Source organism: Ambystoma mexicanum, chromosome 11 (genome assembly GCF_040938575.1).
Source record: "Ambystoma mexicanum isolate Mex_15411 chromosome 11, UKY_AmexF1_1, whole genome shotgun sequence".
NCBI lineage: Eukaryota > Metazoa > Chordata > Amphibia > Caudata > Ambystomatidae > Ambystoma > Ambystoma mexicanum.
Genome location: NC_090934.1, coordinates 657,866,965 through 657,881,534, shown reverse-complemented (window position 1 = coordinate 657,881,534; position 14,570 = coordinate 657,866,965).

The following is a 14,570-nucleotide window of genomic DNA, read 5'->3' as shown; positions in this document are numbered from 1 at the left end:
AGCGAGCTTAGAGCTCTGGAATATGTACCAAGAGGAGCGAGATGAACAGCCTCCTTTAGATTGGATACTAAATGTATGCAAAGAGGGGGGTGAAGAGCCCTCAGCTCCACCCACCCCGTCTGAAACAAAAGACAAGGATAAGAAAGATGATGGGTTATACCCATTGAGGGAGCTTAAAGCAGCGGCAGGGTATAGCAACCCAGCATATGAGTCACCTACGCAAAGTAGTGACCAAGATTTGATGACAAAGTTAAATATGACAATTTCGTTTACTGATGAAGGCATATAGTGTGTTCAATGCCAGGAATGCATTATTTAAACGTGTGTGAAATTCTCATGGCTTTTTCAAGACAGATAGCTGCTAGAGCAAAACCGCTAGAATCAGAGGTTTTCCATTATGGAGTATGCATTCTGTTGTCATGGCTACCAAGCCTAGCAGGCAGAGCAATGAGAACACCCAATGAATTTCTGTTCAGACCAATAATACCTATGCTTGACGAGGAGGAACAAGTCTTTCCCTTAAAGCTACAAGCAGCCATAGTGCGAGGAGAAATGGTTTTACTTGATGGAAATGATGAAGAAGGCAGACAATGGTGCGCAGTAATCGCCATTGGGGAGGGTTACAGATTAACTGATGTCACTGATAAAGATCTGTGTGGAGATCATCCATCTGATGACGAAGGGATATTTGAGATGAGTATCACTTACTGGGTTGTCAAACTGTATTCATGTAATAACGCCTTGTTATGAATGTTGGCTTAAGCCCATTTGCATTGCACAAAATATCGTGTTCGTAATGTACCGATTTCTGATCAACTTCGCCGCCATTTTAAGGATCATCCGCCATTTTGATTTCAACTCTTGCTTTGTGTTCTAAAATGGTGAACTGTTTCAACTGCAGCCAAACCGAACGACCTCTGAGTTATGTCAACATTGAGGCTGGCCGAGAGCAGACTGTTTGTTCTATGCAAAGAAACCTTGTGACTTGTATGAACTGCAATCCAAGTATTGTCTGCGCTCCCAAGCCTCATCCTCATATAAACGAGACAATGTAGAACAAACTCATATTGTGTGTTTTTGCTGAACTGCATTGTAGCGATTCTTGAAACAAGGCTTATTGTGGATCAGAGAACCAATGGCATCATTGTAACTTCATGGGCATGCAAACTTGTTAAATCCATTGTACAATATTGTAAAATTTGACACGTGAACTAGGCACAAACCCTAGCATGTAAATCATTAGTTTGGAGAGGGGCTGGACAATGATTGGAAACTGTATAAAAATGTCTGTGTTAAGATGTCCAGCACTCTCACCCCTCACTTTGTCTGCTGGTACACACTGCAAGGTGTTGGGAGCCAGATACCTATCTGTTTGCTTTGAATTTGTACAGAATAAAAGATACTTGTAGCTTTTTGACCCATGATTGGCGTATTTCCTTTTGTGGTACTAAGCCTCGATATTTCTTTGGTCTTTCAGGGTGAGAGCAATTAAAAGAGAAGTTCCTCAGAAGATGATGATAGGACAAAAGCGTCCTGAGCATTTTGATGAAGACATGGCAAAAGTACCAGTTTCATTGTAGACCACCGGCCCCTATGACGTAGGCCTACTGCAGGGGGTTGGAGAAGTAAAGATTACATTGAAACCAGGAGCAATTGTACCTCAATCACAACAGTATTCCATGTCTCGAGAGGAAGACAAAGGTATTTTTAAGACAATTTCCACCATGATGGATCAGGGCATCTTAGTGATGTCAGAGTCACCATGTAATACTGCGGTGTATCCTATCAAGAAATCGATGGGGGGGGTCTTGGAGACTAATTCAAGATCCTAGGCCGATAAACCAGATTGTAGAAGCTGAGTTCCCTCTAGTTCCTAACCCGTCTATTGTCGATCCCATTGCACAAAGACTTGCAGCATCTGACATAATATACGTTTAGACAAACATGTCTGAAATGTACTCATTTACCACAGCGGTACTGTGAGTCTCCATCGATTTTCAATAGAGTCCTGAAGATGTACTTAAGCAATATCTCTTTAGAAAGTGTTGTGTTGCAATACGTAGATGACATTTTTGTTTGCAGCACCTCAGAGGAAGAGTGCATATGCAATTTTATTCAGCTGATGATTATACGCGCTGACAAAGGATATAAGGTTGACAAAGAAAAGTTACAATATTGTCAACAAGAAGTGCTATAAATAGGCCAATTGATTTTGCACGAAGGAAAGAAGGTTACCCCTGAAAGAGCTGAGGCGATTTTTTAAACTGCAAAGCCACACATGATAAAACACATGCAGAGATTTTTGGGATTATGTAATTACGTCAGGGAATGGGTCTTTGACTACAGTTTGTATACAATGTTAGTGAGAATTCTCAACATGTGCTAATTTTCCTTACCTTTTGAGACCCCCAACAACTTTGCTGGATTTCTAGGATTTGATTTTTTTTACCTGAGAAGAGTGTGAGCCTTTTTTCCCGCTCTTCCATGTGTTTTTTCATGTGTGTTTTACTTTTGCGTTCTTTGTATATAGAGTTTAAAACAACTCCATAGGCATCATCTTTTTCTGTGTGTCACACAGCAACTTCAGTGCAGTGGCACAAGGGTGTCTTTCAGTCTCCCCAAGGTTTAAATACCTTTTCTGGGACTGACTACTGTCTCCCAGAGCATGTAAAGTTAAATTGACTTTATTAGTCTTTCTAAATTTACAGACCCAGCACACACTATCTTACTATAGAGTGCTAGAGGGCTAGCCTAGCTTCCCCTGATTCTAAACACTCATGTAACAGTCACATGGTACCCTTTCCTACTTTAAATGGCTGGTGGCAGTGGTTTAGATCAAACTACCATGATTTTTCCCGACCGCGAACACCGGTAACTAAAAATCGGGTCAGCCATGTTCTCCAATATGGTACCCAAGACCTATGTGTAAAAACAGACTCCGGTGGACCTTTTTCACCATTTCTTTTAGGCAAGGTCCTTCTTGTGTTTGTCTCTGTGTGCCAAACCAGGTTTGGTCTCTTTGTTCATTGGCCTTTGACGGGCTTCAGTGCTGAAGCCCTCTTCTGGCGCCAGGGTGTCTGGGGTGGACAGGATGTGATGGAGGTGCCCGAAACTCCCTGTGCTTATTCTCCTAGGAGACCTGAATGCACTCTGGCGTGATTGTACGGCTTGCTGTCCGACAAGGACAGCCACCCTGCCGTGTGAGTGACAGCCAGGCTGGAATGAATGGAGTAAAACTGTTTAAAAGCAGGTCTCTGGGACTTGGAAAGCAGAGTCGACCACTGGAATGAAAGAACCGAAGACGAGCTGAAGGAAGAGGACTGCTGCAACTCCTGGACGACCGGTGAAGCCCTGCTGCAGGTCCGAATTGCCTGAAACTCCATCAACAGAGAAGCCCTTCAGGGTTAACTTCTTCCCTTGAGTTTGATGGGAACAACCAACTCGTGAGCTGCCTGGACACCGTCCCCTCCTGGTTGAATTCTCTGCAGAGTGCTGTGGAAAACCGGATAGCCAGTGGGAAGGATACCAGTTTGTGGTCTTTAAGGCACTCTCACCTTAAACCAACGTTTTGCTAAGCTTGTGGCCTCTTCCCTGGGCAGTGCAGGACCCTCCCGACATCCTCCTTGTTCCCACGACTGAAGCTCAGGAACCGCGAGATCTGCTTGAACTGCCAGGAACAACTGCCTCAGCTACAGCTCTTCTTCACTTACAAGGTACTGTGCAAACGTGGTCTGGACATCTTTTCAGCCATCGCAAAAGTTTGTGGAACTTTCCCAACTTTGAACGCTTGTCCTTCCCTAAACATTCATCTAACTTTTCGCCTAGCCAAGTTCTTCTAAACTCCATGGCAAAAACGTAACCGTTTACTACCAGAACTGTGATATCCTATACAAAGACTCTGAACCATTGACTTTGGCCCAGGCCTAGGAACTGAATTGCTGGTTGTAGTGTACTGAAATCCTTTGCCCTGCCTATGAAAGTATTTGTGCTGTTGATTCCTGTAACCTTGTCTTTTTAGCCCTTTTAAAAGTATCTGAAGTGCCATTTTGCTCCCATTCCAGGGGAGCTGAACTTGTTCAGTAACTTATTGGCTGTGCATTTGTAGTATATTAGTGTGTGATATTGAGTTGCTCTTGCTAGTGTAATGTTTTCAAACTGACTGTGTAAATAAATGTATATTATTTTACCAAATATATGAATATATTTGAATCACTGTATTTGTTGGTCCTTTGTGTAACTTGTTCTACTGCTCACTCAACTCTTGAGATAAGTCTGGCTGCTCAGCCACTGTTACCACATAACTGTGTAGTACAGGCTTGTACCAAAGGTGAAATTGTACTGACACTTGTCTTAATTGCATGTAGTGTTCCCAAGGGTACTGCATGTGATTCTTCCTAACATATAAGACCTTTGTTGCAGGCCTTAAAGAAAACACAGGCAACGCAGGAAAAAATGGTGTGGACTGAAGAAATGGAAGAAGGGTTGGATGAGTTGAAAAAAGCAATTTGCACAGCTCCAGTTTAAGGAATTCCCAATTATGCTGAGGAATTCTTTTTGTTCTCGCATACAGATGGCACTGTTATGACAGCAGTACTCATGCAGAGAACCACATGGGGGTACAAGCCCCTTGCATATTTCAGTGGAATCTTAGACCCAGTAATGAGAGGTAATTTCCTGTGCGAACAAAGTTTAGCAGCTGCTGCGTTCACCATAGAGATGGCTTCAAGCATAGTGATGGGATATTCCATGACTTTATTTGTTGAGCATGCATTATTTGCTATTTTAGAGAAACCAAAGGGCACATTGACATCTCAAAGGGCTTCTGCCTATAAGGTGGTTATATTGAATCCAGCGATTAAAATAGTTCGATGTAAAATAGCAAATCCTGCCATGTTTATAGCTGAGCCAATGACAGAACGAGAGCCTGAACATGATTGCGCAAACTATGTAGAGTTCTATGATGAAATCCCTAGAATAAAAGGTAATGCATTAGCGGGAGGGGAGATTTTTTTCATTGACGGTTCTTCAAGGATCGATCATAATGATGGACAGAGATATACAGGTGCCGCTGTGATAAAGCACACGGCTAATGGGGAATTTTGGCTGCTTAAAAGTACTTGTTTGCCGTCTCATAATGCAACACAGGCTGCAGAATTATTGGCGTTGCTACTCGTGCTCGAAGATCACGCAGACCACAAAGTAACTGTGACTGCCTATGTGATGTACGTGGCACGCAGGGTTAGCACGTTGGAAAAGGAGGGTTAACCTCTGAGCGCACAGCACTCCAGTGCAACATGCAGCCTTATTGGGTAGGCTTATTAAGGAATTACAACTCCGAGTGAGCATCGCAGTCGTCAAGTGCACAGCTCACACTAAAAAGGCAGATTTGATCTCAGGTGGAAATCAAGCAGCAGACATTGAGGCCAAGCGCGTAGCAAATAACGATAAAGAAATGATGAATGTTGAAATTTCTAATGTAAATGAAAAAATGGTTGTTATGATGACTGTATCTGAAAGTTATAATAACCTGTCAGAGATGCAGTTGGTAGAGGTCCAGGGGGGGGGGGACCTCAAGAGGAAAATAATTTGTGGACACAAAGAGGGTGTTCTTTAAACCCCTCTGAAGCATTGTGGTGACAAGACAGCACTGGTAAACCGGTGATGCCTGTAGTCTTATTAAGGGTGGCACTGGAGCAGCTACACCACCCCGCACACACAACGAGGGAGAATCTTGCTGCAACTATTGCTGAGGATTGGTTTGTACCAAATATGTTCGAGCATGTTGCATTTTTTATGACAAATTGTATAGTTTGCCAGAAATTCATGGCTGGGCATACACTGCGCACAGTAAGGGGAGTTATTCCAAGACCTAATGGCCCTCTTCAGCATTTGCATATAGACTATGTTGACATGATACAAGTATGTAATGGATATAGATACCTAATCATAGTAGTATGTCCCTTTTCAAGGTGGATTGAAGCAGGTCCCTGTACACACCCAGATTCCACCTGTGCAGCAAAATTCTTAGTGCAGGAAGTATTTCCTAGATGGGGAGTACGCGAGGTAATGATGTCAGACAATGGCCCACATTTTGTGAATAAAACATTCGAATAGATCAGCTTGTTGCTTGGTATAAAGCACATGTTTTCTTCAGCTTATCATCCACAAGGAAATGGGATCTGTGAGAGTCTCAATGGCCTGCTCAAGGAAAGAATAGCTAAATTGAAGCTTACCTTGAAGAAAGGGTGGTGCATTGCCTACCACTGGCATTATATGCTTTAAGGAACCAACCGGGTTCTGATCACCATCTCACGCCCCACAAAATAGTGATGGGGAGAGGAATGAGGACACCCCTAATGTCTCCATCCACAGTTAGAAGTGATGCTCAGCCAACTGCAGATTTGCTAGGAATGGAATTGCGAACTATTTGAACTGTATGACTTCAAGTATCTCTGTCATTTCAGGGCAGCTGCAGCGACAAGGATGTTGGGCAGTACAGAACACAGAAGGAGATGCTTCAACAAGTGAATCTCAATAATTACGTGTTCCCCAACTATTCCCTGGAGATGCAGTCTTAATCTGCAATCATACGAGGAAAAAGTGAGACGAACCCTGTTTCAATGGTCCGTTCATCGTGGAAGACATCACGCCGTCTGCTGTCAAAGTGCAGGGTAGGCGTGCTTGGACTTTCTTAGGCGATGTAAAGATCTTTGCTGGAGAAACCCCTCTGCCCGCACCACTACAGGAAGCAAGTACAAGCATTGGGGAAGAACCACAGCACGTGCAAATGATGAGGAAGAAGGACACAGAAGCTATCAACTAAAGGAAAACATTTCATTGGACTGTGGCTTGGTTCGGGACACTCTTTTAGCCATCTTGGAAAGGGTTAAGGGAAGCTAATGCGAACACTCTCTGCTGTCATTTCAGGGTGAAAAAAAAATCATTTGTTCTTAAAGCCACGGGAGCTTGTCAAACTTTGGACTGAGGCATGCTTAAGCCTTGATAAAAAGAGAATTATGCCAAATACTAATCGTGGTTACAGCAATTGGAAGAGAGTGCAGTATCCCAACTCTTTCCACACTGAGTTCCTGTTTGGATTTGCCTATGGTGTTACTCAGTGATGACCTTTCTCGGCTGGTTCTTACTTATTTCGAGTTGGTGTTGCGCTCTTATTCTTCGCTGGTGTGGAGAACTACTCGCATTCCAGCTTTTTTGTGAGATCCTAAGAATGGGCCAGTAATAAGAAGATTGCTTATAGTTATCACTGAACAAATCTTACAATTGCCTCAGTACAGTGAGGACAAATGCCCCTATCAAATGATGCAGCTCACAGACTAGTCAGTGTCGTGTTCTTTCATCTGATTCAGGAATACTCACATCTTGTTGGAAGGCACACTGATGTGCTCACCTTTCTAAGCGATCTGAGAAACAGTGCACACTTGAATCTGATCTTGGAAGGCATTGTAACCCAAGTGAGCATATATTCTGAGCGAATTCACAGATCAGTGTGAAACTTTCCTTCGAGGGACAGATTGAGAAGGTTGCTGATAGAAAAAGACTCTTGTTTCATGCTGAAAGAAATTCAACATGTTGTCTGGGCTGAAGCAGATTCGAGGCATTGACTGGGAGCTTATCTATGTCATTGAGCTCATTTAGACTTTTTGAGGTTGCTTTTTCATACTGGAGAGGCATCCACAATTCGGCTGGTAAAAGACTGGTCCAGAAATACAGTAAAATAATGTTTTCTGATCATCCAGTAAGCGGATAGCTGATTGAGGACGAATTGCTGAGTCAAGACAGCAGCTTCCAGAGGCAGTTCACAATGCTGATGTATTAAAGTTTGAGTTTTTCCTTCCTTAGGCAATAAAGATGGGTAGTATAAACAGTAGCATCATCATGCCTAACACAGAGAGACGTCCACAGCATCCATGAAGTAGATGTTGTAAAGTAACTTACTTATGTGTCATTTACACTTGCATTGTGTTCATAATCGTACTGCTTTCACTGACTGTGTGCACAGCTTTCTATATTGGTGCAAATGGAGCCAAGACTCCTGTGCATGCTCCTGAGCAGAAGGAAAATGTAAACGTGGCAACTACTAGGAAGCCAAGGCCCTATGTAGTCATTCCTGTCCCAAGAAAAAATGACAAATTGCCTGAGCCTGAGATAAGTGCCTTTATTAATCACCCACGTACAAAAGGTGTCATAGAAATTATTTTTGGACACCAGAGACAGGCATGGCAAGACAGGCAATACAAAGGGTTGTTAGAAGGTGGGCCTACACCAGTAATGCAAATACACCTGGTCCTGTATTAAATGACCCAAAGATAATCCCCAAATGACAGTCACACATGGAGATTTTGTGAGACATTTTTATGCCTAAGGGGTATGTTGAGAGGATGAAACTTGCTACAACTTCTCCTACACAGGGAGCAGTGATGGATGTTCCTGTAATTAGGCCAGCTGAAAGAAGCTATGCTGGTACACTTCATGATATGATTATAGAACCTCACATGAAAAGAATGAGGCCTAAAAAAAGCACTCAGAAAGATAATTATGAATTAAATGATTACATGGACGGCACGCCACACTTGGGAAATAACATATGGTACCAACATATGAAGAAAGTTGGGAGAACAACATATGAAGGAGGTTGGGAGAAGAATTTCAAAGGAGGAATGCTTTGTATGTGCACTCCTGCCGTACAGCATGGGGAAGTCAAAAATCTTCATAGCTATTGAAATAGATGTCCTAACTGCACACTACATAGAGCATTAAGCATTCTGTAGTACAAGAGGCCAATTCATGGGTCAAACAGCCTCTCTCAAATGGGCAACTGAATGGACAGATCCAGGTGAAGATGACTATATTCAAGACACAAAGACAAGGAACAAAGCCCAGACTAGGAATCTTGTGATCAGACATGAGAAACCTGGAGTAAATGGAACTGGGTTTAGACGAGAAGTGAATAAAAGGCTGAAAGTTCCAGGAAAGTCTGCAGAAGATATTCGTAGATGGAAGAGCAGAAGCCAGATGCAGATTTGGGGAACTGTACTATCACTGGATGGTTGGGAAGAAGGTGCAGTAATCTGCAGAGACTGGGTAATAATGGGTCACTACCAGCCAATGATTGAACATGCACAAATGTGTAAACCTTTTTGGCCGAAACTTGCAAAGCTACTGACATGGGTCGAAGATAAAGGAGGACCCTTGCAGATAGTGCCTTTAAAGAATGCAAAGCTGTGTTTCAGAAATAATGGAACAAGAAAAATGTGAGAGAACCAGAAATGTGGTCAAATATTTGAAACACCATGAATAAACATTGGGACAGCATTGATTATGGATCACTGTTGAGCTTGTGGATCCAAGGCATACATGAAGTTACCTAAAGACTGGGGAGGGATATTTTCATTGGTGAATGTCCATGTTCCAGAGTTAGTGATTCCAAAAAGTGATCTGAGTCTTGTCAGTTTTTCAAAAGCAGATGCTCACCTGAGGAAGAAGAGATCTGTGGAGCTGATAAAGAGAATGAAGAGAGAGAAATATTTCTCAGTCAAATCAATAGAAGATTTTGACTCTATCCCATATGAGCACATACTGTTTAGTCAGACTTCTTCAGTGTTCATGTTGATCTTCATGCCGAGTATCCTGGTTGGAGCAAACACCAAGTGGTTACAGATAAGCAGGTCGGAATTGCTGCAGACAATTAACAGTACAATAAAGGGATTAAATGCAAACAGAGAAGAGATGAGAGCCATAAGAATGATGACTCTTCAGAATAGATACATCTTGGACATGATCACAGCAATGGATGGAGGTGTTTGTGCAAAAATTGGAGAATCATGTTGCACATTCACACCTTCTCATGATGACGAGGATGGAACTTTGACAGAGGCTATAGACATGCTGATGAAACTCCATGACCAGATGATAGACGAAGTGGAAGACATTGCTGATGATAGCTGGTTTGGATCGCTCTATTCTTGGGTTTCACAATGGATGGCAGACATGCTCAAGTTTCTTGGAGACCTGATAGTGTTGGTGTTGCTTGGCCTGGAACTACTTGGCCTGGAACTACTTTACCTGGGCTATTTAAACCACCCCCAAACAGCAGAACACACTTTGCGTTATTCTGCACGCCTGCAGCGTAACGCTCACCGTGTCCAGCTCCTGCTCATCTGCTTCTCCGGCGGCCCGATCCTGTAGCCCAAGATCCAGATTCCATTAATAACCTGGAAAAACAAGAACTACATTAGCGAGCAAGAATACTTACATGTGAAGTAACCAGCCTTAAATCCATCCTGCGCTTTGCTTACCTCGCCCATCTACGGTGTTCACCGCAACCTGCAAAGGTAAAGAAACAAGGACAGCATTAATAACAATTCTTACCTGGGCATGCAGCGAGCCCTGGCAGTACCCTGTGCTTCTCTTACCTCACCCATCTCTGGGTTTCACCGGAACCTGCAAGGGAGAAGGAACAAGGTCAGCATTAACAAAGCACTTACCTAGATAAGCAGTTCTTCAATTGCTCATCACTACGGAACATCACCGCAACCTGTACAAAGAAGAGAAGAGAACACAGGTTAGCAATTAACACCAATAAACAGTGCAGTGCTCTGCGCATCAATAACTCACTGTGGTCTTCGCCATCGGCCCGGCAACTCCGAGATCGCAAACATCCCTGTGAAAATAAAAGAGACATTGTTAGGGAACAGCATAGTGGAGCAAGACGCCGAGAAGACAGAGAAAACGGAGGGAAAGAAAGAGACAGAATAAAGACGGAAAAGACATTATAAATCACCTAGAAGACAGTAAGCAGAGTCGGAGTCACAGCCGGTCTGGACCCGACATAAGGGCACACGGACCAGTGAAGCAACTAGGTCCAGAGAATGCCCACACCAACCACGTGCCCCTGCACAGATATGCAGGACGGAGAGTTCAACGCACAAAAAACTAAGGTGAGCAATAACCCCAAGGGAGGGGATTTAGACCAGAGGGAGGTGGGAGTCCAACCATCACAGAACCAGTATCTTAACCCTCCATTCTCCTGTTACAGGTGCTACCCAACATCTGGCACATAACCAAGCAGAGAGGGGTCGGGGATAGCGCTTAGACCGCCATCCAGTATCGTGTGGTGCTCCCGTGGATACCAGGTGAGCGTAACAGAACGCAAAGCCTCAATTAAAACATCCACCTGGGCGTCATGGAAACATCAGAGACTGACCAACTAGGCCAGTTACTGGGAGAATTACGGGCCGAGGTGCACTCCGCCCGGCAAGAAACCAATGCCCTTAGGAGGGAGATGATTGTCACCAAGGACCACACCAATGAATTAGCCAGACAATTGCTCCAAACACAGGCTGGGCAGGCTCCGTTGCTAGGAAGTATTCCATTTGTTCGGGCCACATCCGTCAATCCAGTGCAGGTGGTCCTCCCTGGGGCAGTCCTTTGGCCCCACTGGAACGTTTTACGGCGGACCAAAGAAAATATGCAGTATTCATGAACTAGTGCCATCTCCATTTTCTTTGTAGACCCGGAGCCTTTCCTAACGATCAGTCACAGGTTGCCTTCATTCTGTCATAAGTGACAGTGCCGCGGATTGGTCCATACCTTTAGTAAGCCAGGATGACCCACTCCTGCGGGACTTCAGGGGTTTCAACAGGAGATGGAGAAGCTGCTCGCCCGACATACCCAGGGCCAAGCTCTGGATAACGAACTTCTGTCCCTCCGCCAAGGCAGCCAAGATTTGTTAACATATATCACCACTTTTAACAGACTTGTCATTGAAACTGGGTGGCCTGAGGAGAAACGAACAATGTTATTCCATCGAGGATTACGGGGGGGAATTGAAAGATGTCGTAGCTCAGGTGGTAAACCCACCAAAAGACTGGGCAGAGTTCATCAACCTAGCGGTGCAGTTGCAAGATCGAAGGACAGATTGAGCTAGAACGGAGAATCGGACTGTGTATGTACGCTCAAAGGAGAACAGTCTGCGTTCATCAGAAAACACTTCGGAACCCATGCAAATTGGGGGGGTACGGAGCCCATTAACCAAGGCCAAAAGGAGACAACAGCAATTATGCCTGTACTGCGGGAAATCAGGTCACTTCCTCAGAGAATGTCCCGTAAAACCCCCTACGGGAACAGTTGGAGCTACAGAGAAAGAAGGAGGAGAACAAGAGTCAGAAAACTTCCAGGCCCGGCAAACGTAGAGGTCCGTTTGTCGAGTGAAGAAAAAGAGCCACAGACCTCACACCTTGCCCTGCCTGTGATTTTGATCAGTCACCAACAACCATCTTGTATGCATGCTGTGGAGGCATACACAGACCAGGGCCTGGCAACAAGGATGGGGCTTTCCCTCTGTCAGAAAACGACAACTGAGAAGGTCACCACTGTTGACGGCACGGAGATAGCTTCTGGTCCTGTAACTCAACGCACAGCAGAATTGACCCTTCTATGCCAAGACGGACATCGGCAAGCCATTGCCTTCGACCTTATCAAGGCCCCTCCTTTCTGGGTGATTCTAGGGATGCTGTGGTTGGTGGCTCCCAAATCTAAAATCGACTGGCGAGCCAAGAAATTAGCATTCTCCAATGAGTGTGCTCATGCGTGCTACCAAGTGGAAATGCCATTGTCTGACCCAGAGACACCTGTCCAAGATAAAGAGGTGTTGGTACTAGGTGTAACAAGTGCACTACCAAGCAAATACAATGATTTCCAAGACTTTTTCCAAAAAGAACAGGCTAATACCTTACCCCCTCACAGGCCATATGACTGTCAGATCGACCGCGTACCTTGTGCACAAATCCTGTGTAGTCGAATTTATGCACTCACCGAACCTGAAAATCTCCACTTGAAATCATATCTGGACCAATACCTGGCAAACACTTTTATCCGCCCGTGCAACTCCCCGGTAGCCTCACCCCTATTCTTCGTACCCCAGAAGGAGGGGGACTTGAGAATGTGCATCGACTACCGCGCACTAAACCAGGTAACAGTTAAAAACCTCTACCCCTTATCCCAGAACTGCTGAACCAAGTCAAAGATGCCCAAATTTACACCAAATTGGACCTCAGAGGGGCATACCATCTCGTGCGTGTAAAGAAAGGACACGAATGGAAAACCGCCTTTCGTACTAAGTATGGGCTGTACAAATATCAGGTGATGCCCTTTGGGCTTTGCAACGCTCCCGCCGAATTCCAGTACTTCATGGACGATGTACTATGGGAATTGATCGACGTATGTGCCCTAGTTTACATCGACAACATCTTGGTGTATTCCTCTTCTAAACAGGACCATGTCAGGCACGTTCGCTCCGTCCTTGCAAAACTCCGACAGCACCAGCTATACGCCAAACTTGAAAAATGCTCCTTCCATTTCACCGAAGTCGAGTTCCTTGGTTTTGTCCTCTCTCCTAGAGGCGTCCGGATGGAAATGCACAAAGTAGACGCCATCCTTAGCTGGCCATCACCGTCTTCAGTCAAAGGTGTCCAAAGTATGCATGGCTTTGCAAACTTTTATCGCTGATTCATCCCAGGTTTCTCCCAGATTGTGCACCAAATCACTTCTTTATTATGAAAAAACAACAAACTGTTCCAATGCACAGAAGAGGCGGAGAAGGCCTTCCAGGAACTCAAGAAAAGATTTACCTCAGCCCCTGTGCTACGACACCCCCACCCAGATCTCCCATATGTAGTGGAAACAGATGCCTCCAGAATGGCAATGGGGGCTGTTCTTTCCCAAAGGGATCCCGAAACAGGCCAGTTACATCCCGTGGCCTTTCGGTCCAGAAAATGTACTACACCTGAACTTAACTATGCAATAACAGACAAGGAACTCCTAGCGATCAAGGCAGCCTTTAAGGCTTGGCGGCATTACCTCCTAGGCGCCAGACATACCATCACAGTAATCACCGACCATTGCAACCTACAATACCTCAAGACGGCAAAGGCTCAATCATCCCGTCAACTCCGATGGGCTTTATTCTTCGCAGAATATGATTACATAATCACGTACCGACCTGGAGTCCAGAACAGAAAAGCTGACGCCCTATACCTATACGACACATGGGTATTGATGAGAACACATATTCAACCCCAGACCCGGTGGCCATTATTCCAGGTGACAAACTACTAGGACTTACAAAAACGTTATCTCTGGACGAACTCCAAAAGGAATTTCGGCTCCTAATGAACGCTGAGACTCTACAAGACTGGACCGCTCAAGGTGAACATTACACAACAAAGAACCAACTCCCGTATTTCAGAGGGCATTTATATCTACCGAATAAGGCACTACAAGAACAAGTCATTTCTGGTTATCACAACCCCCTGATAGAAGGACATCCAGGAATTGCCAAGACCTTAGCCAAGGTGAAAAGAAATTATTGGTGGCCAACCTGGCAAAATGACATTACGCAGTTTATTCTGTCATGTGGCATTTGTGCACAGAATAAATCCCAGAAACAAAGACCTGCGGGCCTTCTTCAACCCCTGGAAATTCCACCTGCACCTTGGCACACACTCTCCCTCGATTTCATCACAGATCTGCCTCCCTGTCAAGGGTTCAAC